Source organism: Mytilus californianus, unplaced genomic scaffold (assembly GCF_021869535.1).
Source record: "Mytilus californianus isolate M0D057914Y unplaced genomic scaffold, xbMytCali1.0.p SCAF_1, whole genome shotgun sequence".
Lineage (NCBI taxonomy): Eukaryota > Metazoa > Mollusca > Bivalvia > Mytilida > Mytilidae > Mytilus > Mytilus californianus.
Window position 1 is genome coordinate 88,175,502 of NW_026262581.1, and position 25,718 is coordinate 88,201,219.

Consider the following 25,718-nt stretch of genomic DNA (forward strand, 5'->3'; position numbering starts at 1 on the left):
CTTACATGTCTAAGTGTACAATATTTTTCTGTTAAGTTGTATAAAATTAGCTCACTAGCCGCCTGATCTATCCCATTTTGACGTTTTACATAAGTACAGTAATATTTTATAACGAAATAAGCAATCACAATACTTGTTATACATGTATCTTTTTTTCAAAACAAATAGGTAACGAAAATACTCACAATGTTTAAAACAATACAGATATCTATCAGCAGAGACAAATGGATGTCTATACATTTTTTGTATACTAACTAAGCATTTTCTACAAACCTCATCAATCTCATATATATATATATATATATATATATACAAAAGTCTAAATTGAAAACAACGTTCAAACCTATGATTGCGTTGGATAAAAACCGCAATTTTTATACATGTGCATGTAAAACAAATTTCTTGGTAGAGGGGTCTAAATACAGCACGAACAACAATTTCCAAAAGACTAATAAAAGTGAAAAAGTCTATTTTAACAAAACGCATTTGACTAAAAGGTCAAATAGCTGATGTTCTTAAACCCTGCTAACTGCAATTGGAGATTGCCAAATAAATTGATCACCAGATCTAACAAAATGGATCTTAATATCAATTCTTCAGTGATGTAAGGGATCGAAACGGTATTTGGAAGCCCATATAATTTACCTCAATTTGGGATATATATTCACACACATTCATACGCACACACACACGCACACGCACGCACACGCACACACACACGCACACGCACACACTCATATATATAATAGAGGTAATTGAGTCAAATCCAAAGTATGCATAGAATCACAATTCACTAAGGACGTATGAGTCGCGGTGTTCTTGTATTAATGCACTTATGACAACATGTCATGTCAGTGAAAAAATAAGTCTAAAAAAAGAAGAATAGTATGCATTTTATTCCTTATGAAAATAAATTTTACTTATTCCCTTAAATCAATAATTAATCATCTTGAACTTTTTAACATAATTATTTCTGTTCGCTCCCTTAATTTTAGGTAATTTAATCCAAGTTATTATTAAATATACTAAAAGTAATACTCCGATATATTTATCAATCAATCAGTAAATAGTACGACTTAAAGGAATAACAAAAAACTCACAGACAACTAAAGGCATTTTGTTTACACCATAACAGGTATTTGAAAATTGAATATAACATTTTTTATATTATATGATAATTTGGCGCAATACACTACAAGGAAGTCGTAATTATTCCATATTAGTAGTAGTCATGTCATTCTTCAGTGGCTCATGCACAACTACAAGGAAAGTTTCCTTACAAACAGACTTGGGAACCAAAACCTTGTCCACAATCGGTTTAAGTTCAAGGATAAGAACAAAAGGGGCGAAGGAACTTACTGGAAATGTTTCACTGCAAACTGTTCTGCCACCATCAATACTTTTAACAACATGCTAATCAACGTCTCAGCAAACTACAACCATAGTCTGTGTGGCATACATATGCTTGCTTGAGTCTACTGATAAATTAGTGTTATAAAAGAAATAAAATATTTTACTCTCATTTATTTCTATTTCTTTCATATATCAATAAAAGGACCGTATTTGGCCCCTTATTTTGTCACAAAATCATTTTCATAAAATAAATGAGCTTAGCATCGGAAAAGATTTGCATATATCTGTTCTTCAGTAACACATGCGTAATTTATCTTTTAGTAAAGCAAAAACCTTATTTTGGGTTGCTTCAAGTGCTTTGAATACGTCAAAAGATAGAAAAAATGTTGATTTTTGGACTGAATTTCTAGAGTGAGCCACTGTAGAAATTAGTGATTAAGATGGTATGCAAACGGGGTTTGCCGACTAAGAAAAGAAATTATTGGCTCATGTTGGCGGAGGCACCCAAAAATTTTAAACAAAACTCTCCCAAAAAAAACCTTTCGTCGAAAAATTAATATCGGAGCAAATTCAGAGAAAGGGCTGAAAATATCCTCATTCGGCTGTGACTACAAGACACCCTTAACCAAAGAAAAAATACTTCAATAGGTGAGGCTTCTCATTTTTTAGATTTTGCCAACATACTTCAAATTGTACTTTTTGTCTTTTTATCAAGGTGGATTTTTTTTATCGATTTAGATCAACACCTAACATGGTGAAAACATATGCACTTGGCATACCAGATAAACAGCTATTTTGCAATTGTCCCTGCGGTTTAATCACCTAATTAATTAAAGCGACGAATAATTTTGATAATCAAATTATTTTCTTTTCACGTAAGAAATATCCAAAATATGTAAAAGTTCGGAAAAAAAATACCGGACCGGTTGCAGACGACTTTGAGAAAAAGACAACCGTCGAAAACAATTTGTTTTGTTTAATATTAACGTGAGATTTTTACAATGAATTAACATGTAAAGTAAACAATTTTTCCAAGTTAGTTTTTCCAAGTCCAGTGGAGAAAAGTTACAAATCTATGAAATGCAGTAGATGTAAATATATCTTTTTAATATCTTTCAGTATGATTGTCGGAATCAGGACAACTCAGACCAAAGACAAATCAGACCAAGACAACTCGGACCACTTTCAAAGACAACTCGTACCAGTTTGAAACACTGTTCAGACAAGTGTTTTGTCTAGATTTTACTGAAGTTGTTTTATGCGTATACATGTGTAACATTGAAATTAAATTGAACATTTCAAAGTATAGACCCCCAAGAATTTTGTTTAAATATTCATAAAACTGTTATGTAATCATTTAAAGTACACGGATGTCTGTGAACCCAATTTTAGATTTAATGCAAGTCAAACCATTAATGAAGTCAAGGTCAGATGAACCATGCCAGACAGACATGTACACCTTACAATCAATATATGCATTACATATAGTTGACCTCTTGCTTATAGTATATAACAAACAAAATTAACCCTGAAAATTTAACATTGACCAATGAACCATGAAAATGAGGTCAAGGTCAGATGATACTTGCCAGACGGACATATGCACCTTAAAATCATTCCATACACCAAATATAGTTGACCTATTGCTTATAGTTTAAGAAAAACAGACCAAAACTCAAAAACTTAAGACTGAGCAATGAACCGTGAAAATGACATCAAGGTAAAAAAAAAAAAAAACCTGCCTGACTGACATGTACATTGTAAAATATTTCCATACACCAAATATAGTTGACTTACTGCATATAGAATAATAAAAAAAGGACCAAAACACAAAACCATGAGAATGAGGTCAATGTCAGATGACACCTGCCAGTTGGACATGGACACCTTACAATCATTGGTCATTTTTTAAAAAGGTTTAACTTGTGTCAATGGATAACAAAAAATGTCCTTCCAAAATGATTTCCGGTCCTTGTTTTTAAAAATTTGCGGCCGTGTAATGGTATGGCGTTGTCGTCGTGAGCGTCGTTGTCAGAGGACATTTCGTTTCCAGACAATAACTTGAGTATAAGTGCATAAATCTCTATGAAAATGTACCACAAGGTTCTTTACCACAAAAGGAAGGTTGGGATTGAGTGACTTCCATCTACAGTCGGATAGAGATCAATCTACAAAAGATCGATACCGTAGATGACAAAATACCATCAGAAAAGTTCAATATTAACATGATCAACGTAAATCATACATGAAAACTGTCGTTGCTATGCAGTGCGTACGGTTGCTCGGTAGTTTCTAAGCATACAACAAGCTAACAAAATTAAAGATTTGTACAATTACCGTTTAAGTAACTATAATAGAAACATAGCTTTGGTTAACACATTATTGATTACATAAACCTTGAGCAGATACAAAAGATTGTGGGTTTCTTAGTAAAAGGTATTGTTGCTAAGAGTCATTATGGTGGATAAGGTGTTGATATATAATCGTTTAAATAATATAATAATGTAATTAAATAAAACGTAATGGTTTGAGATTTCCATATATGACACAGTTTGATTCATACGGAATAGACGCATTTTTGATAAATAAGGTTTTTAATAGTATATTAATGGCAGCTTTCAAATCTGTTGCTAGGCAACCAAAAAATGATAATAACAAAAAAATTGTCATTTTTTTAAATTTCTATACTTAGTCTATTGCAATTATAAAATTCAATTCATTTGAAGAGGGGGCCAAAAGTGACCCTAATTGTACCTTATCTTTTATACATGCAAAAATAACCCATTTACCTGTCCTCAATCAACACTTTTCAATTAAAAGTTAATTAAACAATATTGTATCCAGTATACTCCCTTGTTTGCACAACTTTTCCACCTATTCCCATTTGACATTTTACTTTTCTTACCCGATTTTTGAAAAGTGGGAATGTACCATTTAACAATGCAAAATGAACCATTAATTAATCAAATGAAAATAAATTATTTCAAAAAAGAAATTTTTGTTATATACTAAAAGTTTAAAAGCCAAAAAGAAATGTAGAAAATATTTTTAATTGCGATATAAATTTTGATATCTAAAGGATATAAAAACAAAACATACAGTCAGGACAGAATAAGGTATAAAAACCTCTTACGTTTTGATGATTTAGTAGAAAAAGCCTACTAATATTCAGACTTATATGTAAACCCCAAATCTCATGTAAAATACAAAAAACACAAGTTAGCAATTGAAACCAACGTCGCTAGATTAACTTTGCTTCAACGGACTTATTATTATTAAGCTGAATGTTTAACTAGTTGTATACATATTTTATTTTATTTTATTTCATCTTATTTCTTGATTTAAATTTTCCTGCAATAATCACATTAAGTAAATGAAAATTTTTGAAGGCCAAAAATGTATAAGGACTGAAAGAGTTGAAGGGCAAAAATGTATAAGGACTGAAAGAGTTGAAGAACTATATGACCAAAAAGGACCTTAAATAATAGCCAAGTCCATCAAAGGTCAACATTGCCTGAGGGAGTTGAAACCTTAGCTTCATAATCATTTTTAAATTTATAAATGCACAATTTTATTGAATTTGATTAGCGTTTCAATTAAATTTTAATTAATTTTCAATACCTCTGTTTTTGTTGTTAAAATTAATGAAAATACATATGTTTCAAAACTAAGACGACACTACAAATACTGAAAATATCCAAAAATTTTAAAAAATTGTTTAAAAATTACTGTTATGAAAATGAAATTACTATCATTTCATTCCATTAAATTTCACATTCCACGTAAAATGAATATAAAATGCATTTGTTGACTGTCATATTTTAATCTCATGTAAAATACAAAAAACATAAGTGGGCAATTGAAACCGAGATCGCTAGATTAACTTTGCTGCAACTGACTTGTTATTATTAAGCTTAATGTCTAACTAGTTGTATACATATTTAATTTTATTTATTTTCATCTTATTTCTTAATTTAGATTTTCCAGCAATAATCACATTAAATAAATGAACATTTTTGAAAGCCAAGAATGTATAAGGACTAAAAGAGTTGAAGAGCTATATTACCAAAAAGGACCTTAAATAATAGCCAAGTCCATCAAAGGTCAACGTTGCCTAAGGGAGTTGAAACCTTAGTTTCATAACCATTTTTAAATTTATAAACGCATAATTTAATTGAATTTGATTAGCGTTTCAATTAAATTTTAATTAATTTTTAAAACCTTTGTCCTTGTTGCTTAAATTATTGAAAAGACAATGTTGCTTATGTTTCAAAACTAAGACGACACTACAAATACTGAAAACATCCAAATATAAAAAAAACTGTTGTTTAAAGATAACTGTTATGAAAATGAAGTTATTATCATTTTATTCCATAGATTGTCACATTCCACGCCATATGAATATAAAATGCATTTGTTGACTGTCATATTTTAATCTTTTTCTTTCATTATAAGAGTATAAATTTGTCGTTTTGTTTCTCATTCGTTTTTATTAGATTCACATTCCAGGGCCTTTGCTAACTTACTTAACAGTATTGGTGTTTCTAATTGTAAGTAGAAACTCGGTGATTAGTCTCATTTGGCGATGCCAAAATCTATAAAAGGAAGACGGGATACATAATTATCAGGCAAAACAAAAAACTTACAGAATTAGGATATATCCAGCACGAGGAAGCTTAGTGGATTTATCTACTATTTACTTCAAAAACGACCAGTAATACCTGTGTCACATAAATGATTTAAATGACAGGAAGAAGACCAACCTACTGTGCACCTTTATCATTTATCACTGCGTGTATTGTCACCTGCGAGAAATTTCTTTTGTTAGAGTTAATAACATTAACGGTACAATTTTTACTGCAACAAATGCTCACTTAGACAATTGATATCACTTCAGTGATGATCGAGGCCAAATCTTTTGAAAATCCCAAATCTTATGCAAGCGTCAAAAAAGAAAGTTTTGTTATATATTAATAGTTTAATGGCCAAAAAAAAATGCAGAAAATATTTATAATTGAGATATAGATTTAAATATCTAAGGATATAAAAACAAAACATACAGTCAAGACAGTATAAGGTATAAAAACCTCTTACATTTGATGATATAGTAGAAAGAAGCCTACTAATATTCAGACTTATATGTAAACCCAAATCTCATGTAAAATACAAAAAACATAAGTGGGCAATTGAAACCAACGTCGGTATATTAACTTTGCTGCAACTGACTTATTATTATTAAGCATAATGTCTAACTAGTTGTATACATATTTTATTTTATTTAATTTCATCTTATTTCTTAATTTAAATTTTCCTGCAATAATCACACTAGATAAATGAACATTTTTGAAAGCCAAGAATGTATAAGGACTGAAAGAGTTGAAGAGCTATATGACCAAAAAGGACCTTAAATAATAGCCAAGTCCATCAAAGGTCAACGTTGCCTGAAGAAGTTGAAACCTTAGCTTCATAATCATTTTTAAATTTATAAATGCACAATTTAATTGAATTTGATTAGCGTTTCAATTAAATATTAATTAATTTTTAATACCTCTGTCCTTGTTGTTAAAATTAATGAAATACAATGTTGCATATGTTTCAAAACTAAGACGACACTACAAGTACTGAAAATATCCAAATAAAAAAAAAACGGTTTAAAAATGACTGTTATGAAAATGAAGTTACTATCATTTCATTCCATTTAATTTCAAATTCCACGTAAAATGAATATAAAATGCATTTGTTGACTGTCATATTTTAATCTCATGTAAAATACAAAAAACATTAGTGGGCAATTGAAACCAACGTCGCTAGATTAACTTTGCTGCAACTGGCTTATTATTATTAAGCTTAATGTCTAACTAACTAGTTGTATACATATTTTATTTTATTTAATTTCATCTTATTTCTTAATGTAAATTTTCCTGCAATAATCACACTAGATAAATGAAATTTTTTGAAAGCCAAGAACGTATAAGGACTGAAAGAGTTGAAGAGCTATATGACCAAAAAGGACCTTAAATAATAGCCAAGTCCATCAAAGGTCAACGTTGCCTGAGGGAGTTGAAACCTTAACTTTATAATCATTTTTAAATTTATAAACGCACAATTTTATTGAATTCGATTAGCGTTTCAATTAAATTTTAATTAATTTTTAATACCTCTGTCCTTGCTAAAATTATTGAAAAGACAATGTTGCATATGTTTCAAAAATAAGACGACACTACAAATACTGAAAATATCCAAATATAAAAAAAACAATTGTTTAAAAATGACTGTTATGAAAATGAAATTACTATGATTTCATTCCATTAAATATCACATCCCACGTAAAATGAATATAAAATGAATTTGTTGACTGTCATATTTTAATCTTTTTTCTTTCATTATAAGAGTATAAATTTGTCGTTTTGTTTCTCATTCGTTTCTATTAGAATCATATTTCATTATTCTAGGGCCTTTGCTATCTTATTTTACAGTATTGGTGTTTCTAGTTGTAAGTAGAAACTCGGTGATTAGTCTCATTTGGTGATGCCAAAATCTATAAAAAGAAGACGGGATACATAATTATAAGGCAAAACAAAAAACTTACAGAATTAGGTTATATCCAGCACGAGGAAGCTTGGTGGATTTATCTATTATTTACTTCAAAAACGACCAGTAATACCTGTCTCACATAAATGATTTAAATGACAGGAAGTAGACTAACCTACTTTGCACTTTTTATCATTTATCATTGCGTGTATTGTCACCTGCCACAAATTTCTTTTGTTAGAGTTAATAACATTAACGATACTTAGTTGACTGCTCCAGGTGCTCATTTCGACAATTGATATCACTTCAGTGATGATCGAGGCCCGATCATTTGAAAATCCTAAACCTTATACAAGCGTTGAACAGCATATAAAACCAAAAAGGACCAAAAGTAAAACTAAAACTGGTAAGTAGGGGTTGTTTGCCGTGAATCAAGAACTTTTTAACGAAAGGTCAATGTGTCAGAATATTAAGTATCGGTCTAATGTAAATATAGGCCTTTTGTAAATTCCCGTTTGAATTCAAATAAAATAAAACATTTTACATTAACATTTCAGCGGATAACAAAAGCCGAATGCTCTCGTTATAACAAAATTCATAAAGTATGTTTCCACTTATGTTGAACAATGTATCCTGAAGTAGTTTCTCTAGATTAACATTTAATGAATATTTCAAATAAAATCTAATGTCGACTCTGCTGAATGCTCTGCGAACAATTTTATACAGCCCAATTATGTTTAAACTATTTTTTATATACCTATATGGAGTTATTTCTTTCATATCGATAGGTCATTCTTTTGAAGAAAGAACTCGGATGGAACCAACTTTCAATAAAAAGTGCATCAAGGCATATAATAATGACCTGTGTCAGGTCATTATTTACCTCGATTATAATGCAAACTACAGTATCTTAAAACATTATTAGATAGTAATCGTGTGTTGTTGCAGGTGTTCTATACAATTGTCCATCTTAATATTCCTAAAAGGTTTAAATAGTTATCAAAAGTACCAGGATTATAATTTAATACGCCAGATGCGCGTTTCGTCTACATAAGACTCATTAAAGCAGAAACAATCCTTCACTCGATTTATTATATTGAATACTATATAGCTAGTAACAGAAAACGTCTATAACGCACAATTATACGAGATGTAGTTATGTAATATTCTATCCTGATTCTCAACTTTTTAAGAAAAAATGTATTGCCAGGCAAAACATTTGAAAAACAAATATTCTGAATTAACAACCAATTGTTTAGAGAACAATTGAAGGTCTTTCCACCCTATGATATGGAAAATATTAAAATTGGGTTTGAAATGTCACTTCCAGTGCCAAATGATAGCTTATTCTAACCTGATTTTAAAAATATATGGTTTCTATACACTTTTGTTTCGCCGTATCTCAAAAAACAGTTTATGATTATTGCTTAAAACTTTACACACTTCTTAGTTATATTAACCTTAAGATCTGTATACTTTTTGGTGATGATTCAAAATTTCATTTTTGAGTTATTGATTTTTTTTTTTTTAAAAGGGGGGATTTTCACATGTCGCGCCGTATCTCAAAAACGATTTATGATTATTGCTTAAAATTTTACACACTTCTTAGTTATATTAATCTAAAGATCTGTATACTTTTTGGTTTTGATTCAAAATTTAATTTTAGAGATATTGAGTTTTTTGTAAAAAAAAAAGGGGGTTTTCGCATGTCACGTCGTATGTCAGAAACTATTTATGCTTATTGCATAAAAATGCACACACAAGACGACGGGCATATCATGCGCTCATGGCGCAGCTGTTTATTAATTTTACTAATACTATATGCAATAAGTCTGTTTTTTTAGAATTTATCAGCAATAGGTCAACTATATTTAGTGTATTGAATGATAGTATTTAAAATATGACATTTTCAAAATTTCGGTGTTAAAAAATACAGTCTTTAAAAACATATAAACTTTATCAAATACAATAATATTTATTTAATAAACATTTACACAAGCGACGATCAAAGACATCGTTCATCGTTTGTTGATGTGAATAAGGGAGAAATAGAAACCATTTTGTCAAATTTTTTATTAAAAGGTATAAAGTTCAGAGAGTTTTTCATAAATATATTCTTCACGGCCATATATTTCACGGAATGATGATATACTTTTATTACAATTACATATCGAGGTTATCTAGACAGGTATATTATCTGTTTCATCAAACAGCCCAACGAAACATATACCCAAAAGACAGCTGTGCAGTCCTTTTTTTATTGCACCATGTGCACTTTTTGTTCCTCACAGCAAATTTAGATTCATAAAGTAAGAACATTTCTGTAGATTCTTTGTTTTTGTCCAAAATAAAATTTGATAAAGCAAAGCATATATTGACATTTCTGAAATACAGATTTAAAAAAATACTATTTCCTTACAAAACAGTGATTATAAGGTCCTTTGTGCTCTTATAAACTCCTTTGTGGTCCTTTCTGTTACATTGTGTTTTTTTGTGCTCAAAGTAGGTTCTTTGTGGTGTTTACGAGACCAAAAAAAACATGCTGTCATAGTGTATTGGAATGTCGAAAAATAAGTCTCAGAAAAAAAATCACTGTGTGGGATTCTTTCATGAATTTGGTTTATAATTTTCAAATGTATAAATGATTTGGTCCATTTTAGAGGTCAATGCCTAACTCTATCTCTACCTCTATTATCATGGCCAACAGCCGGTAATAGTTCAGGTGGTCGTTGTGACAAACCAGACACCTTCTACCTTAATGCTTCAAAACGTTTACTGGTCTAGTGCTATGGGTAATTTTAGATACCATGCATACCTCTACTTCTGGTAACCATAACCTACACGGGAAATCAATAGGACATTCATCGAGTACCATCTATGACTATAGGACATTCAACAAGCACCTGCTATAGCTTTGTGACATTCACCAAGGAACTGCTATAAGTATAGGACATTCAACAAGTTCCTAGTATAACAATAGGAATTCAACACGTACCTGTTATATACTACTATATAGAACATTCAACAAGTACCTACTATACCAATAGGATATCCAACAAGTACCTGCTTTAGATATAGGACATTCAACATGTATTTGCCATCACTATAAGACATTCAACAAGTTCCTACTATAACTATTACTACTCTGTATATCTATCACCACTCTGTATATCTATCACTACTCTGTATATCTATCACCACTCTGCATATCTATTTCCACTATATCTATCTCTCGTTTGTATATCTATCAATACTCTGTATATATATCGCCACTCTGTTAATCTACCACCACTCTGTATATCTATCACCACTCTGTATATCTATCACCACTTTGTATATCTATCCTCACTTTGTATATATACCACCACTCTGTATATCTGTCCCCACCCTGTATATCTACCAACATTCTGTATATTTATCACCACTCTGTATATCTATAACCACTTTGTATATTTATCACCACTCTGTATATCTATCACCACTCTGTATATCTATCACCACTCTGCATATCTATTTTCACTCTGTATATCTATCACCACTTTGTATATCTATCGCCACTCTGTATATCTACCACCACTCTGTATATCTATCAACACTCTGTATATCTACTACCACTCTGTATATCTATCACCATTCTGTATATCTATCACCACTTCGTTTATATATCACCATTCCGTATATCTATCACCTCTTTGTATATCTATCACCACTCTGTATATCTATCACCACTCTGCATATCTACCACCACTCTGCATATCTATCTCCACTCTGCATATCTATCACAACTTTGTATATCTATCACCACTCTGTATATCTACCATCCCTCTTTATCCACCACTCTGCATATCTCTCACCACGTTATATATCTCCACTCTGTATATCTATCACCAGTCTGTATATCTATCCCTACTCTGTATATCTATCACCCCTCTATATATCTACCACCACTCTGTATATCTACGACCACTCTGCATATCTATCACAACTTTATATATCTATCACCACTTTGTTTATCTATCACCACTCTGTATATCTACCACCACTCTGTATATCTATCACCACTCTGTATATATATCAACACTCTGTATATCTACCACTACTCTGCATATCTATCACCACTCTGTATATCTATCACTACTCTGTATATATATATATTACCACTCTGTATATCTTTCAACACTCTGTATATCTACCACCACTCTGTATATCTACCACCACACTGCATATCTATCACCAATTTATATATCTATCACCATTTTGTATATCTATCACCACTCTGTATATCTACCACCACTCTGTATATCTACCCCCACTCTTTATATCTATCAACACTCTGTATATCTATCACTACTCTGCATATCTATCTCCACTCTGTATATCTATCACCACTGTGTATATATATCACAACTCTGTATATCTATCCCCATCATGTATATCTACCACCACCCTGTATATATATCACCACTCTGTATATCTATCACCATTCTGTATATATATTCCCACGCTGTATATCTATCACCACTCTGTATATCTATCTCCACTCTGCATATCTACCACCACTCTGCATATTTATATCTACTCTGTATATCTATCACCACTTTGTTTATCTACCACCACTCTGCATATCTATCACAACTTTATATATCTATTACCATTTTGTACATCTATCACCACTCTGTAAGGGGATAGATATACAGAGTTGTGATATATATACACAGTGGTGATAGATATACAAAGTGGAGATAGATATGCAGAGTAGTGATAGATATACAGAGTGTTGATAGATATAAAGAGTGGGGGTAGATATACAGAGTGGTGGTAGATATACAGAGTGGTGATAGATATACAAAATGGTGATAGATATATAAATTGGTGATAGATATGCAGTGTGGTGGTAGATATACAGAGTGGTGGTAGATATACAGAGTGTTGAAAGATATACAGAGTGGTAATATATATATATACAGAGTAGTGATAGATATACAGAGTGGTGATAGATATGCAGAGTAGTGGTAGATATACAGAGTGTTGATATATATACAGAGTGGTGATAGATATACAGAGTGGTGGTAGATATACAGAGTGGTGATAGATAAACAAAGTGGTGATAGATATATAAAGTTGTGATAGATATGCAGAGTGGTCGTAGATATACAGAGTGGTGGTAGATATATAGAGGGGTGATAGATATACAGAGTAGGGATAGATATACAGACTGGTGATAGATATACAGAGTGGAGATATATAACGTGGTGAGAGATATGCAGAGTGGTGGATAAAGAGGGATGGTAGATATACAGAGTGGTGATAGATATACAAAGTTGTGATAGATATGCAGAGTGGAGATAGATATGCAGAGTGGTGGTAGATATGCAGAGTGGTGATAGATATACAGAGTGGTGATAGATATACAAAGAGGTGATAGATATACGGAATGGTGATATATAAACGAAGTGGTGATAGATATACAGAATGGTGATAGATATACAGAGTGGTAGTAGATATACAGAGTGTTGATAGATATACAGAGTGGTGGTAGATATACAGAGTGGCGATAGATATACAAAGTGGTGATAGATATACAGAGTGAAAATAGATATGCAGAGTGGTGATAGATATACAGAGTGGTGATAGATATACAGAGTGGTGATAAATATACAAAGTGGTTATAGATATACAGAGTGGTGATAAATATACAGAATGTTGGTAGATATACAGGGTGGGGACAGATATACAGAGTGGTGGTATATATACAAAGTGAGGATAGATATACAAAGTGGTGATAGATATACAGAGTGGTGATAGATATACAGAGTGGTGGTAGATTAACAGAGTGGCGATATATATACAGAGTATTGATAGATATACAAACGAGAGATAGATATAGTGGAAATAGATATGCAGAGTGGTGATAGATATACAGAGTAGTGATAGATATACAGAGTGGTGATAGATATACAGAGTAGTAATAGTTATAGTAGGAACTTGTTGAATGTCTTATAGTGATGGCAAATACATGTTGAATGTCCTATATCTAAAGCAGGTACTTGTTGGATATCCTATTGGTATAGTAGGTACTTGTTGAATGTTCTATATAGTAGTATATAACAGGTACGTGTTGAATTCCTATTGTTATACTAGGAACTTGTTGAATGTCCTATACTTATAGCAGTTCCTTGGTGAATGTCACAAAGCTATAGCAGGTGCTTGTTGAATGTCCTATAGTCATAGATGGTACTCGATGAATGTCCTATTGATTTCCCGTGTAGGTTATGGTTACCAGAAGTAGAGGTATGCATGGTATCTAAAATTACCCATAGCACTAGACCAGTAAACGTTTTGAAGCATTAAGGTAGAAGGTGTCTGGTTTGTCACAACGACCACCTGAACTATTACCGGCTGTTGGCCATGATAATAGAGGTAGAGATAGAGTTAGGCATTGACCTCTAAAATGGACCAAATCATTTATACATTTGAAAATTATAAACCAAATTCATGAAAGAATCCCACACAGTGATTTTTTTTCTGAGACTTATTTTTCGACATTCCAATACACTATGACAGCATGTTTTTTTTGGTCTCGTAAACACCACAAAGAACCTACTTTGAGCACAAAAAAACACAATGTAACAGAAAGGACCACAAAGGAGTTTATAAGAGCACAAAGGACCTTATAATCACTGTTTTGTAAGGAAATAGTATTTTTTTAAATCTGTATTTCAGAAATGTCAATATATGCTTTGCTTTATCAAATTTTATTTTGGACAAAAACAAAGAATCTACAGAAATGTTCTTACTTTATGAATCTAAATTTGCTGTGAGGAACAAAAAGTGCACATGGTGCAATAAAAAAAGGACTGCACAGCTGTCTTTTGGGTATATGTTTCGTTGGGCTGTTTGATGAAACAGATAATATACCTGTCTAGATAACCTCGATATGTAATTGTAATAAAAGTATATCATCATTCCGTGAAATATATGGCCGTGAAGAATATATTTATGAAAAACTCTCTGAACTTTATACCTTTTAATAAAAAATTTGACAAAATGGTTTCTATTTCTCCCTTATTTACATCAACAAACGATGAACGATGTCTTTGATCGTCGCTTGTGTAAATGTTTATTAAATAAATATTATTGTATTTGATAAAGTTTATATGTTTTTAAAGACTGTATTTTTTAACACCGAAATTTTGAAAATGTCATATTTTAAATACTATCATTCAATACACTAAATATAGTTGACCTTTTGCTGATAAATTCTAAAAAAACAGACTTATTGCATATAGTATTAGTAAAATTAATAAACAGCTGCGCCATGAGCGCATGATATGCCCGTCGTCTTGTGTGTGCATTTTTATGCAATAAGCATAAATAGTTTCTGACATACGACGTGACATGCGAAAACCCCCTTTTTTTTTTACAAAAAACTCAATATCTCTAAAATTAAATTTTGAATCAAAACCAAAAAGTATACAGATCTTTAGATTAATATAACTAAGAAGTGTGTAAAATTTTAAGCAATAATCATAAATCGTTTTTGAGATACGGCGCGACATGTGAAAATCCCCCCTTTTAAAAAAAAAAAATCAATAACTCAAAAATGAAATTTTGAATCATCACCAAAAAGTATACAGATCTTAAGGTTAATATAACTAAGAAGTGTGTAAAGTTTTAAGCAATAATCATAAACTGTTTTTGAGATACGGCGCGACATGTGAAAAACCCCTCCCCCTTTTTTAACAAAATACTCAATATCTCTAAAATAAAATTTTGAATCATCACCAAAAAGTATACAGATCTTAAAATTAATATAACTAAGAAGTGTGTAAAATTTTAAGCAATAATCATAAATTGTTTTTGAGATACGGCGCGACATGTGAAAAAAAACACACACCTGTTTTAGTTACTAAGTCCCGTAACTCAAAAAGTTTTAATCTTATTTTCACCAAAAAGTATACAGATCGTTTGACCATTATAAGAAACAACTATGTAAAGTTTCATGAAATTTGGATAAGTCATTCTCAAGTTACGGTGCGACATGTTTACGCCGGACAGACAGACAGACGGACAGACAGACAGACGGACGAACTCCGGACATTTGTATAACATAATACGTCCCGTCAATAATTTGACGGGCGTATAAAAAAGAAAACATTATTTTGTGCATTCGTCGACTTTGAAAAAGCGTTTGACACGATTTGGCGAGACGTAATGCTTTTGAATAATATGAATGGATATATGTATAATGTTATTGTAAATATGTATCAAGGTACTAAGTAATGTATTTATTTCATATAACAATTCCGTGTATGATTTTTTCCCATGTAATAACGGGGTTAGACAAGGCGAAAATTTATCGCCTTTTCTTTTTTCTCTATTTTTGAATGATCTTGATTCATTTTCCAAACTGTAATATAGAGGGCCTAAAATCAGTCTCAACAGAGCTTGAAGAAAAACTTGACATATTTTTAAAACTTTTTATTATTCTGTATGCTGATGATACTGTGTTAATGACCGAATCCGCAACTGAACTCCAAAAACTATTAGATTGTTTTCTAGATTACTAATACACAGATGTATGGAGGCTAAAAGTAAATGTTGATAAAACAAATGTGTGGGAAACGCAATCTTTTATGAATTGTAAATGGTAAGTTTCATTCATCAAGCTCAGACTTAAAGATCAGTTTGTACAAGTCTGGCATTCTTTGCTTGAAAACTCACCAAAAGCACTTAATTATAAACTTTTTAAAGATATTTTTGGAAAAGAAGATTATTTTGAAATTCTTGGGAACAAACTGTCTATTGATTTTTGTAGATTTAGGACCACAAATCACAAGCTCCCTATTGAACAGGGTAGATGGAATAATATAGTTAGAAATAATAGATTGTGTCTTCTATGTACTAAAAATAACATTGGTGATGAATTTCATTACATATTAGAATGCAAATACTTTGAAGAAAACAGGAAACATTTTATGTCACATTATTATTTTAAAAATGCAAATACTGTTAAATACAAGCAGATTATGTCTATAAAACACAAATCAGAACTGATTAAACTTTGTAAATTTATAAAGATTATCAACACAGGTATATGTGCTCCTGGCTAAAATGTACTTCATATATTGTCTGAGCAATAGTTCTGTTTGTTCTGTCTTATTGTAAATATTGTACATGAATGTCTTCTCTATACCTATGTATATAGTTTATTGAGAATAAAGATAAAGTATGAGAAAAAAAGACCAAAACTCAGAAACTTAATTTTGACAACTGAACCATGAAAATGAGGCCAAGGTTAGATGACACCTGCAAGCTAGACATGTACACCTTACAATCATTCCATACACCAAATATAGTAGACATATTGCATACAGTATAAGAAAAACAGACCAAAACACAAAAACTTATCTATAACCACTGAACCATGAAAATGAGGTCAAGGTCACATGACACCTACCAGTTGGACATGTACACCTTACAGTCCTTCCATATACCGAATATACTTGACCTATTGCTTATAGTAGCTGAGATATAGACTTGACCACCAAAACTTAACCTTGTTCACTGATCCATGAAATGAGGTCGAGGTCAAGTGAACACTGTCTGACGGACATGAGGACCTTGCAAGGTACGCAAATACAAAACATAGTTATCATGTTACTCATAATAAGAGAGAAATTATCATTACAAAAAATCTTAACTTTTTTTTCAAGTAGTCACTGAACCATGAAAATGAGGTAAAGGACAATGGACATGTGACAGACGGAAACTTCGTAACATGAGGCATCTATATACAAAGTTTGAAGCATCCAAGTCTTCCACCTTCTAAAATATAAAGCTTTTAAGAAGTTAGCTAACGACCCCCTATGTCGAGCTTTCTGCGACAAAAGTCGCAGGCTCGACAAAAATCCAACTAAAAAGATAAGTCCTTCCTTAAATATAATCAAAGAGACTGGATTGTGCTTTTATGTCTTGTGTTAAAATATGCTAGTTTTCGAGTCAAAATTAGAATAAAATATTAGAGAAAAAGATTGAACAGAAATTTTCTTTTTTCGTGCATGAATTAAAATATTGTTTTGAACAGTCTTAAACAAACTTTTATTACTTTTTTCCTGTTATGTGAACATTTATTGGGGGCAGTTGTTATATATTAGCACTATAACAGGTAAAGCTTTGACAATCTTGGCACCTGTAATTACATTTACCTGTAAGAATAAAACGTTTTGGTTCAAGATTTAGAAACAGAACGAAGAGGTTTTCTCCTGTTTCTTAGCCACGGGTGTCATTCGGTTTATCGAGAGAAATGATAGTGAAAGAATATCTTACGGTGGTCAAGTATTGCGAGACGATCGTAAAAGCTCTGGTACCGGATCGTGAATGTAATTAAATGTAAATTCTACTTCAGAATGTGTGAAAAAAATCGCTGAATTTTCAAAATGCGGAACAAATCCGAACAAAAAAATATGTCTGTCAAAATGATTCAACTTCCTCAACATTACTGTGCAATAAGATAAAGAAAATATGTAGTACTTTATGAAAAAACACAAAAGGCACAATGCATGTCTATGGGATTAATTAAAAAAACACGTTTTTTGTACCTATAATGGTCATATTTCAATATATCATGATATATTTGAAATTTAATCTTTGTTGTGTCCGAAAGTACAGTAAAATAAAAGTATGCTCTTCCCTTAAAATCGTTCATTTGTTTATGAAAACCTTGAATTTTGTTGATTTTTTCATCAAACTTGATCGTGATAGATCAGGCAACGCATTATTTTGATCGTGAAAGATAATGCGTGACCAGACTTAATAATCAGAAATCAATATTTCTTTTACCATTTGATATACCTGCAACTTGTTGAAGCCTGTAACTTTTTTAATAAGAACGAACATGAAAGCTATCATTTGTTTTTTAAATTCAACACTTTTATACCTCTAAAGTTAAAACAAATTAACTTAAAACGTGTCTAAATCAGTGTGAAAAATTCAGCTCTGAGAATCGGACTAGTACAAATCAGGCAGACCGCCATTATTTAGCCAATAATATGGGTATGCAACGTTTAAACCAAAAAGTTAACCATCAACCAAAAACTTATAGCAAAAACAGCATCTTTCATGAAAAATTTGAGATTGAACGATAACCAACATTTTGTTATATATATCTTTGTATACAACGTAACAGATGTGGATTGATTTCCAATGAGATAACTATATATTACAGAATAAAGAATACCAGAGCGCAAATGCTGAAATGTCTCGTCTGCTTTACTTATGATAGTATATTTGTTGAACTTCTGTAATATTAAGGGTTTTACTAGAAGTGTCACATACTCTTAAAATTGTCAATGATTCATAAAAAGAGGTCAAGGTCAGATGAACCATGACATACAGATCTCTACAAAAATCCCGTACACCAAATATAGGTGTTCCGATGCTTACAATACCTTAGAAACTGACAAATGTAAAAGTTATGTTTGGCCAATTAATTCGGAACATGAGGTCGAAAGTATATGAACCCTGACCGACAGTCAGACACAGACATCTTACTATCATTCAATATATCAAATACAATTGACGTCATATATGAAACATGCAGACAGACATGTACACCATACACCAAATACCGTGGCCCTATAGCATACAGGTATGTAAGCGTTATAAATATAATGGGCATAAAATGAGAATTCAAAGTTATAAATACAAAATAAAACATCTTAATGTATAAAAAAACAATACTTATGAAGGACGGACAAATGGACTGGTATTGATACAATTTACCAAATCTGTGTGGTATTATAAGATATTAGATCCAATGGCATTGCACGATTATAGTCCTATTCACCAGCAAAAGAGACCCGGGTCAGTCATGCCAATCTAGTTTTTTTAATACCAATAACAAATATTAATTATCATATAATTGAAGAATAATATGAACGTCTTCGTAGCATTAGATCTTTCACGATCCTTTTCACGATCTTCAAAAACCGGTACGTGATCTTTCACGATCCGAAATATCAATTTCGTGTAAATATTTCTTTTTTTACCAAGTTTCAGATTATGTTTATACAAAATAACTATGAGAACCATTTGATGCATTCAAATAGAATGCCCTTTTTCGAAGAAAAATAGTTTATTTTATTGGAATTTGTGAAAAAATCATGTTTGTTTACATTTTTGATGTCACTGAAATGTAGAGGAGCAATATGCCTTTTGTTGTTTTGTAAAAACTATGTACTTTTAGACCTGGATTTTCTCACATACTGATCATAATGTTCAACCATTTTGACAGACACCCTTACTGAGAAATCAGCCTTCTGGCGAACTGTTGCGGCAGATCTGTCGTAAACACTGCGGTAAGGTTGCTGCAAATAGTTTGCGGCAACTTCACCGCGACTTTTTACCATGCAAATGAAGGTTGCGGCAGACTTGCCGCAAAGTTTGATAGCCTTATATAGTTTGTGGTGAACTTCTGGCGACTATTTGTGGTGAACATCTGGCGAACTTTGATAGCCTTATATAGTTTGTGGCGAACTTCTGGCAATTTTTGTGGTGAACTTCCGGCAAACTTTCTAAGCCTTATATAGTTTGCGGTGAACTTCTGGCAAACCAAATGCTAATGATACCCTATGACTTCCTTCCTGTTAATTCTTTTTCAAAACTGTACGTCTCATTCAAAGCATGCACATATGGATCAAAATTTAAATTGTATTAATTATTATGATCAATAATTGTTATTTACCTGCTCACCTGCTGATCAAAATTTCATTTGTAAAGAAATGTGAAAGAGAGAAATATAAACTGTGACCACAAAAAACAGTATAGGTACATGTATATCTATTTATTTACTCAGTGCAGAATTCAGAATGAGCTAGCTGATTAATTCCTTAACAAATACATAATAAAATATTATTATGTATGAAAAAAATCAAGAACAGATCTGTTTTTATAAGGCCAATTAAAAAGAACTGGGACTACGGCATGACAACATTTATACTGTATTAAGCATAAAATTATATCTAAAATATTAATCAATTGTGATTTAACAATAAAGCATTACAAATCATTTGAACATAAGAAGACCATTCCTGCAAAACATCATTATCCACAAAGTTTAAGTAATGATATTTCTCTAAGGGTAGTATAACACTATTGTTATTTTCAAAATGGGGGTTCTTTGACATAAATTTTGAACCAATAATACCAAATTAACATGAAAAAAATGTCTTAAATGGCTTACAAAGAGATGATCAATGGTGCATTGCCTGTTCCAGGAACTAATTGAATCATATATAACTCAGACATCTATCATATTTATAACATCCTTTTACTTTTTACATGAAAACACCAACATTAAAACTTCCCTCATATTTCAAATTTAAAGAAGCAGGAAGTCTGATTTTAGTGCAAGGAGCATGCTCAGTATGCTATAAAGTTTGCGGCGAAGTTCCAGCAAACTTTAGGACTGCTGTAAAGTTTGCGGCGAAGTTCCAGCAAACTTTAGGACTGCTGTAAAGTTTGTTTACAAAGTTCCTTCAATTTTAAGAAAGTTAAGAGTTTGCGGCAAACTTGCGGCACACTTTTACATCTGTTTGCCGAAAGGTCGCTTCTAGTGGCGAACACTGGTGAACAACTTTTAGGCCTTCTGGCGAACTTAAAAGATTGCCGCAAGTTTGCTGCAACCTTATCGCAAGGTTGCAGCAAAGTTTCTCTTTTCATAAGGGCAGTTTTATTTTGTTGTAAATTTGTCCGTGTAATTAATTAAATTAGATTATTTAATGACTTTTCATATGTCTTCTCGATTAAATTTCTTTCACGATCCGGTACCAGAGCTTTCACGATCGTCTCGCAATACTTGACCTCCGTTAGATATTCTTTCACGATCATTTCTCTCGATAAACCGAATGACACCCGTGTTAGCGAGTACACACACATTTTGTATTCAGACAATGTACATTTATTGTTTATATCCTACAATTAATAACTGTCGCTTTAAGGTTCGTGGCATATAAACTCTTATGTATTTAATTATTTTGAAAACAAAATGAAAATTATGTCTAATGAATAACCATGATGAAATAATTGTTTTTCCATAATTGAATCGTGCATTATGTGTATTGGATTACTTAGTTGCCTTCTTTCTAGTGCTGTCTATTTTGTTTACTGACAAATGACGAAATAATGCAATAGTTAAAATTAAATATTTTACAAACTTTGTCACGATTAAAAAATTAAAACCGACTGAATGAATTAAAATATGCCGTGAGAATTCAATGATCATCGATGTCGAAATTAGCCGTCGGTAATAAACAGTCAGTTTGTGTAAAAGAAATAGCTACCAAATTTGTTTATTATGTATGTACAAAGTATATGTATATTGTATATAATCAGCCCTTCTGTATATTACTTGTTTTTATAACTGATTCAACAAATTTCGCTTGTCCAGGTGTCAATAACGGTGATGTTCACACCACCAGTAGTGATAAATGACACAATAACACAGCGATCGATCAATAATATAAATAAAAATTGCGTGCCGTATGCTGAATGTCGCCCCTCCTCTACAAAGGACGCTAATTTTTATATAAAATCTCGCAAAATTATGACCCATATTTTTGGCACATCCCCGTTCACCAAATAATAGGAAGTGAATTCGTCACCATCATGGTTTCAAAGAGAAAGTAAAACGTTAAACGCCGGATTGTCGTCCAATTAAAACACTCGTTACATTGTTCTTTTGTATATTTAGAATCCGAGATAAACCTAGATTTTCTCGAGAAATGAGATAATTCATTATCTGAAATTGAGAAAATTAATTATCTGGAGATAAATAAGGATTATCTGAAAATCGATCAGAAAAACCTAGATTTTCTTAATATTTTGAGATAAACCGGGATTTTCTCCAGATAATGAATTTTCTGTATTTTCTGAGATAAACTAGGATTTTCTCGAATTTGAATTAAGCTGAGATAATCTTAGTTTATCTGAGATAAACCGGAATTATCTGAGATAATCCTAGTTTATCTGAGATAATCTAAGATTAATTAATAAAAGTGGTTCAGGCGTTCCATAAAGCACACATCAGACCGAATTAAAGCAGATTAAAATGTAGGTCAAAATAAAATGTTCCTTCTAAAGTTACTTTACGAGTTTTCATATGCTTACTTTTCTTACAACAAAATTTTATAATTTGATAATTTGTATATACTATACATCCTTTTCTTTGAAATTCTGTAAACATTTGCATACTGGCCCTCTTTTGTCCCTTTTTAAGAATATTTGGGATAAGAATTTCGAAATTCAATCCTAATCGAGGTTTAAACAATTTAGATTGCATATATGCAACCAAAGTTAAGCACAGAAACTAAAAATCCTCAAATGAAAGATGGCAAAATATCTTAACTGCAAAAATTAACCATTATGCGAATTTATTTTAAAAAATCTACTGTTTATTCAATCAAAAACTGAACTTCTGATCTTGTGGAGAAAGAGACTCCAAAATTCCCATCTTAATCTTGTCTGTACACTCATTTTGCCTAAAATTAATCCAACAAAAATTACTTTCAGATGCCATTTTACAGCAGACTATCTTTTTCATATCTTTTAAAAAATGTCTTTCCAATGGAAGCACTTTCCTCTTAAGCAACAATACAAAGGTTAAACTATAGTATTTGAAGATTATTTTGTTCACTTTTGACCAAAAACTGGCCTTGAATTTCAACTTTCCATTAAAGATAAAAAAAAACACGACAATAATTTGGTTCTTAAATGGATCTATTACAAAAGCCTTAATGTTAGGAAAAAACATTTTTTTCTTTGGGGCGTATTACAGGCTCCAAAGACAGCACATTTTTTAAATATTGTAAAAATCTGATGATTTTGTGTAGTATATTTACACGCATCATATTTACAAGCTTTGCCTTAACCTACGATCTAAAATGTTCTGTAACCAAAAAGTGCCAACAATTATATTGAATCCCTTAAACAAACAAAAAGTCTGGATCAGGGGTTGTGGCTAAAGTAAATGATGCTAAATACTGTATATATTTTGGGAAAAAATCAAACAAATATAATACCTGTTGTTTTAGGTTATTTTTTCATATAATGTGTTAATCTCGTAGAGATTTTTCCAACTGAACCTGAACATTGTTTGGCACTCTATTACAATATTAACGGGTCATTTCTTCGCAATTTATAATGTGCTTTGCAAAAAAAAATGATTTAGTATAAGTATTATAATAACAACTATATATGTGAAATATGTAGTATTTTGGCATGATAAAAACATGAGTGTACACACTGAAATGTCTAACCTGCTTTACTGACCATTGATTTTATGTTGAAAGTCTTAAAGATAAAGGTTTTACTACAAGTATTACATAAACTTAACATTTTTAAAGATCCATGACAATGAGATCAAGGTCATATAAATCCTGTCGGACACACATGTATACCTTACAACTATTACATACACCAAAAATAGTTGACCTATTGCTTATGATAATTGAAAGTCAGACCAAAACACAAAAACTTAACACTGACCAATGAACCATGAAAATCAGGTCAAGGTCCGATGATACCTGCCAGACAGACATGTGCACCTTACAGTCATTCCATACACCACATATAGTTGACCTACTACTTACAGTATATAAGAAACGGACCTTAATTCCCTCCACTCCCATTTCGATGTAAGTAAAACAAAACTCAACACATAAGTAATGATAATCATATTTTGGCATAAATAAACATTAATTATTTACAATCATACATATGTCATAAATAATTTTTCATTTAAAGTCCATATTAATTATAAATATTAACTTCCAAAATGTATAAATGCACCAGTCACATCCCATAAAGACATCAAATTCAGCAATCTGCATTATCTGAAAAAGACGAACATCTTCGATTTAATAAGGTATAACGCATGTACAAAAATATTCAAGTAATACAAAAAAATGGGCGGGAGGGTGGGTAAATTAAACGTGTTGAATTGACCAGTAAACTAATTCAAATGACAAGGGAATATGAAATTTGCCATAAGTGAACAGATATTTCTATCAACCAATCAAAGGAGATTAAAATACGAACGATAAATTATGCATACAAACAGGTAACGAGTTATGTCGAAAGTATCCGAGATGGAATTAGCATTTTTTTTTAAATTAATTAAAAATTTACCAAAACGTAACTTTAACCTCGATCACTGATCCATGAAATGAGGTCGAGGTCAGATGAACCCTGTCTGACGAACATGTAGACGTAGCAAGTAACCCATATACCAATATAGTTATCCTATTACTCATAATAAGTGAATAACCTATTATTAGGTTGTGTTCTAAAAATCACCGCATGTACTGTCAAATTAGCATCATCAGATTGTCTTTCTCTTCTGGTAGGGAACAATGGTGGAAGCTCTTCTTCGTCCGATTCACCTTCAGAATTCTATACACAAAAAATATGCCTTTAGACATGATAGATTTTATAATAAGCTACTGACACAGAGATATGTTTGGCTTTTTGTTTTGATACATGAAGTATAATGCAAATGTTGAAATCAAATTGGCATTATTTAAACATGTTTACTGTGGAAAATATATAAAGCCAATGAACAATGACTGAAGGTGCAGGGACTAGTATCCTCCATGGAAATGGGAAATGCCTATGCTTATAAAAATGAATACCAAATACCATTGACTTATCATAAATGGTTCCCTTCAAACTATTCTAAATTATAGTTTACATTGTAGAGTTTGTGATTATAACAGTTTAAAATGAACCACTAATGTTTAGGTGAATCACTGGTATATATTTCCTCAAATAGAATG

The 25,718-nt window shown here is 31.5% G+C and overlaps 1 long non-coding RNA gene across 23 annotated transcripts in view; it reads right to left on the bottom strand.

Moving 5' to 3' along the window:
- The window catches only part of LOC127725777 (uncharacterized), a 136,482-nt gene extending 128,358 nt beyond the window's left edge, over positions 1 to 8,124 (bottom strand). For 6 of the 23 annotated variants that reach the window (XR_007993138.1, XR_007993210.1, XR_007993157.1 and 3 more), the window contains exon 1: positions 7,943 to 8,120. This is a non-coding gene — a long non-coding RNA (uncharacterized LOC127725777). Of the gene's footprint in view, positions 1 to 7,942 lie in introns of all 23 variants that reach the window. The other 17 variants (XR_007993182.1, XR_007993200.1, XR_007993135.1 and 14 more) reach the window with 8 other exon arrangements.
- Between the last annotated feature and the right edge of the window lie 17,594 nt (positions 8,125 to 25,718).